The sequence below is a fragment of the Cryptomeria japonica genome, chromosome 10 (genome assembly GCF_030272615.1).
Source record: "Cryptomeria japonica chromosome 10, Sugi_1.0, whole genome shotgun sequence".
NCBI classification, from domain to species: domain Eukaryota; kingdom Viridiplantae; phylum Streptophyta; class Pinopsida; order Cupressales; family Cupressaceae; genus Cryptomeria; species Cryptomeria japonica.
In genome coordinates, this window is record NC_081414.1 from 592,329,920 (window position 1) to 592,335,919 (window position 6,000).

The following is a 6,000-nucleotide window of genomic DNA, read 5'->3' on the forward strand; positions in this document are numbered from 1 at the left end:
GGAGCCTTTGTCAGAGGTAAGGGTACATTATTATTGAATGATGATACTCCAATACATGATGTGTATTTTGTTGAAGGATTGAAACACAACCTGCTAAGTGTTAGTCAGATTTGTGATAGTGGTTATAATGTGTCCTTTACTTCTCATGGTTGTGCTATAAAAACTAAGTCTGGTAAAATTGTAGCTGCTGGTTTGAGAACAATTGGCAATGTTTACAACCTACTTGACTCCACAAACTGTAAAATCAACGAAGGCATGTGTCTTATGGGTCAAGTTGAGGAAAATTGGTTGTGGCACAAACGCTTGGGACATGTGAACTTTGATAATCTGGTTCGAATCATCAAGAATCAGAATGTCAAAGGTGTACCCATCTTGAGTAAACCAACAAAATCTATGTGCAAAGAGTGTCTTAAAGGTAAATAGACAAAAACATCTTTTAAATCTAAAGAACACTCTTCTATTAGACCGTTACAACTTGTTCACACAGATTTATGTGGTCCAACTAGGACACAATCCATCAACGGTGAAAAATACTTCATGCTTTTTGTGGATGATTATAAAAGAATGGTATGGGTCACTTTTTTCAAACATAAATCTGAAGCATTTGACTGGTTTAAATTTTTTAGGAAAATGGTTGAACGTGAAACTGATTTTTGCTCAAATGTTTAAGATCAAACAAAGGTGGTGAGTTTACATCACAAGAGTCTATAGATTATTGTGAGAAACATGGCATTAAAAGACAATATGCTGCTACCCGAACACCTCAACAAAATGAGGTGGTTGAAAGAAAAAATAGAACAGTCAAAGAGATGGCTCGCACAATGCTAAATGAAGCAAATCTGCTAGATAGATATTGAAAAGAAGTTGTTCACACAACAATTTACATTCTGAATCGTGTGTAAATTAGGGTAAAATCCACCTTTACTCCTTATGAACTCTGGTATGGTAAAGCTGCTTCAGTTAAATACTTCAAGATTTTTGGTTGCAAATGTTATATAAAAAGAGATGAAGAAAATCTAAGCAGCTTTGATGCTAGGACTGATGAGGGTATCTTTCTTGGATACTCTACTCATAGCAAAGCTTATAGATGTTTCAATAATAGATTGAACAAGATTGTTGAAACTGTTAATGTAAGATTTGATGAGAAATTCCTTCTAAGTGATGGTATGCAGGATGTTGAAGAGGATATTTCAATAAGACTGGAACAAGTTCCTAAATCTACTGAAGCAGAAATTACAAATGAAAGGAGTCCTCCACCAAGTCCTAAAGTAGAAATTCCTTTACATACACCCTCTAGAATCATTACTAAAAGACATCCTGAAAGTTAGATTATTGGTGAAATGGATGCAGGAATCTTGACTAGGAGAAGAGCAAAAACTGGTGAACAAGCTCAAATGGCTGAGCATTACTGTCTGGTAACTGATTTTGAACCTAAGTCTATTTCTAAAGCTCTTGTTGATGATTGTTGGCTGAATGCAATGCAAGATGAAATCAGTCAAATAGAAAAGAATAAAACCTAGGAACTTGTGCCTAGACTAGATGATAAAAATGTTATAGGGGGTAAATGGATTTTCAGAAATAAACTTGATGAATTTGGTAAAGTTGTTAGGAATAAAGCACACTTTGTGTGTAAAGGCTATGAACAACAAGAAGGTGTAGATTTTGGTGAAACATTTGCACCTATTGCTAGGCTAGAGTCAATACGAATATTTCTGGCTAACTCATGTTATAAAAACTTTAAAGTTTATCAAATGGATGTTAAAACAACACTCCTTAATGGTTATCTTGATGAAGAGGTCTATATGGAATAGCCAGAAGGGTTTGTCTCTGCAGATAAACCTGATTATGTATACAGGTTGAAAAAGGCTCTTTATGGCCTTAAACAAGCTCCAAGAGGTTGGTACTCCAGGTTAGATACCCATCTTACAGCAAATGGATATACTAGAGGTGGAGTTGATAGTAACCTGTATGTCAAAGTTGAAGGTAATGATATTTTAGTTGTTGAAGTATATGTGGATGATATTATTTTTGGCTGCAATAATGACGCCTTATCCAAAAAGTTTTCAAAACTCATGGAATCTGAATTTGAAATGTCCATGTTGGGCAAATTAACCTTCTTTCTTGGTCTTCAAGTAATGCAGCTTGAACAAGGCATTTTTCTCTCACAAACCAAATATGCAAGAGAGATGCTTAAAAAGTTCAATATGATAGATTGCAAACCTGTTAGTACTCCAATAGAGACTGGCTGTAAATTGACCAAGCCAGATGACTCACCTGAGGTAAATCAATCTGAGTATAGATCAATGATCGGTAGCCTACTTTATTTGACTGCATCTAGGCCTGATTTGATGCATGCAGTTTGTTTGGTTTCACGTTTTCAGTCTGCTCCCAAACAATCTCATTTGACTACTATGAAAAGGATTTTCAAGTATATTCAAGGTACTTTAGACTATGGTTTGTTGTATTCATGAAATAATGATTTCACTCTTGTTGGTTTTACGAATGCTGACTGGGCTAGTAGTATAGATGATAGAAAAAGCACCAGTGGTGTAGCTTTCTTCCTAGGTGATCGCCTTGTTGCCTGGCACAACAAAAAGCAAGAATGTGTCACTTTATCAACTACAGAATCTGAATATATTGCAGCAACAGCTTGTTGTACACAGTTAATCTGGATGTCTCATCAACTTGCTAATATGGGTATTACAGTTGACAAGCCCATCTCTATCTTTTGTGATAATAGTAGTGTCATCAGTCTTTCCAAGAATCCTGTGATGCACTCTCGCACTAAACATGTTGCTATTAAATTACTGTTTCTGCGAGAACAAGTGTTGGCTGATGAATTTCAAGTTTTATATGTACCTTCCCAGGCACAAGTGGCTGATATTTTTACAAAAGCTTTGTCTAAGGAAGTTTTTGAGCGGTTACGGGATAGATTGGGAGTGCTTTCTCAATCTCCTCTTGTCTCCACCTAATGCATGATTTGAGGGGGAGCTTTGCTCTTCACAAGCAGCAATCTGTTGCTTTCCCCTTTGTCCTTGTGACAAAAAAAGGGGGAGATAGTATTCCTTTTATTGATGACTCACATTTCGGTATTTTTCCTTGACAATTTGGCTTTATTGTTCGATATAGATGGTATATATTCTTGTTTGATACAGATCAGATTGGTATTATTGATACACATGAATAGTTTGGTATTACAGTTTGGTATTCTTGTTACAATTTTGGTATTCTTGTTTGATACAGATTAGATTGGTATTATTGATACACATGAACAGTTTATTATTCATTTTTGGGAGTTCATTGAATAGTTTAGTTTTGATATAGATTAGATTGGTATTATTGATACACATGAACAATTTAGTATTCATTTTTGGGAGTTCATTGAATAGTTTAGCATTCATTTTTGGGAGTTCATTTCTTCTTCAACAAGATTCTGACGGTATTCACTCTTGTTATTACAGAATTGCATATTATAGGTTTCAGAGTATTCTGTATTTATTACAGGATTACATATGGCAAGTTTCAGTGATGATTGTATGTGTTATATTTATTGACAGTGGCATTCTTTACATTGTTTTGGTCCCTTCAGTGATATTTATACATGGGTAGGCAGTTTGTTTCTTGACAGTTATTATCTATTTCATTAGTGATGTTATTATGATTCTTGGAATTTGGTTCTGATCACTCAGCCTGACTCTTGACATCATACTTCATGGTCAATGATGGCCTAGTTGTTTTTCATTTTTTTGCCATCAAGGACAAAGGGGGAGTTTGTTGCTCTTTGATATTTGTCCTTGATGACAAAAAGGAATCTATGTCTTAATCAAAAATACTGACATGATTCGTTGGACAGGTTTATTCTTTCCTGGTTTAGTTTGGCACCTGGTGAGTTGTTGTCACACACTTGGATATATTCACTTTCAAATACAAAGTGTATCTCAATAGTCTTGTTGCCTGAGTATCATACCTTGAGATGTTTTATACTCTAATTTTTATAAAGGCAAGTTCATTGATATAAGCATGTGGTTATATTTTATTGTGAAAGTCTTTCTCACGGGCCAAATTGGTGACACAGATATAATGAAAACTTTGGTTAATATGGTGGTTAATGCTTTTACGGACTAGCAGCATATTCTTGGAATATGTTGTTCACTTATGCAACCGACATAAATCAAAAGCTTTTGGAGCATCTCTTTGTTTCGTTTGTTTGAACAAAGTTTATTTTTCAGATGAAGTTCGTTACAAACCCTAGCCACCATGAGAAATCTAGCCATTGCAGCAAAGGAGCATGAGTTAGTTTCGTTTGTCAGGAAGGATGATGCAAGGGTGGACTAAACAATGAGCTTAATCTTTTTCTGGTTAGTGTTTCTCTTTCAGTTATCAATGAGGTTGTGTATTACAGGAAATATTTTTGTTCAACTGCACATAAAGAATCTAGTATTTCGAATCTGGGGTTTTAGCCATGAGAAATGGAAATAATGAAAAAGGTTTAGTTTTTTTTTTGTTTTTTTTTAAATGAAACTACATTTCAAAAGCATATAGCTTCTATCTTGTTTTTCAGATTTGGGAAATTCAAGAATTTTATGTTATTTACTTCACTTTTGAAAAGGTCAAAATAGAGACAATAATATTGTCTTTTAGATTTTTCTGTTGTGCAGTTAAGTGGTTATTTTCAGTTTGTAAAACAAATCCTAGTGAGGGTTTGGTAGCCCTATACGAGGGTTATTCTTGAAGATAGTTTTTGAGAACAGTTTAAAAAGAACATATTGAAATACACAGTTTTTTTTTGAGTGTGAAAGAGGAAGAAAACAGAGAGGTTTGAAAAAGAAAATAGAGTGTTATGTGTAAAATAAAACACAATAGAACAAAATATTATCAGACATTTTGATTGTTGAGGGTTCTAGATTATTACTCTGTTTTGTTGGAGAGTACATGTGGCTACAGTGGTTAGAAGTATCTTTGTTGTTCAGAGATTGAGTTTTCTCTCTAATAGTGTTTAATCTTTAAAGAATGTTATCATTCTCTGTTTGCTATACAGAGACATGAAGAATATTGTTGCAAAATTATTTTAGTGAGAACCATTTGCATAGATTGATATATTATACTCCCTCCAATCATTGATAGTTTTGTGACTATAGCTTGAGTTGGATTTTTTTTATATTGGATAAGACAGAGGGGTTGATGCTCCTTGAGGCTTTATGGCTTCTAAATTTTGTGTACCGAGTTGGTGCTCTTTGAAATAATATAAGGAATCTTTTACCAAGTGGTTTTTCTACCCCAAGAGGGTTTTCCACTCATGAAAATTATGGTGTTATGTGCCCAATCTTGTCTCAGTTTGTCTTACTAGTCAATGCTCTGATACTTCATGTCTTTTGCTCTTTTTACTTCATACTTAGCTCTGTTTGAATTTATGTGATGTAATCTTTGCAATACACTTTTAGCTATTTTATGTTTTGTAAAAGAATCAAAAACATCTTCTTTTTCTGAAAAGCATAAATCAAGATTTTTCATCTCTCCTTATTTTGAATGATCTATTTTACTTGCTTCGATAACAGTATTGTTTTAATATGTTAAGTCTCATTTGTTCAGATTTACAACTCACATTTTCACTGTCATTCATCTGTGCTTATTGTTAAACAAGGTTGTCAAGTTTTAAGGAGTTCTTATCAGAATTGTTACACTCTGATTCACCCCCCCCCCTCTTAGAGTGTCTCCACTTCCAACACCAACTAGAAATCTTTCTTTTCTTATGCACACCATCACTTCATTGCCAACTTCAAATTCCTTATGTCTTCTTTTCTCATCTGCTTTCTCCTTATACTTGTTGTTTATATCCTCCAATTGTTGTTTAACCTCAACATGTAAGGCCTTCATATGATTTGCAAATTCTTCTTCTTCTATACTTCTCTCATCTTCATTACTGATATCTCTCCATTTTGATATACCTCTAGGGTGTACTTTGGTAACAATCTCAAAACGTGTTCTACTAGTACTCTTATT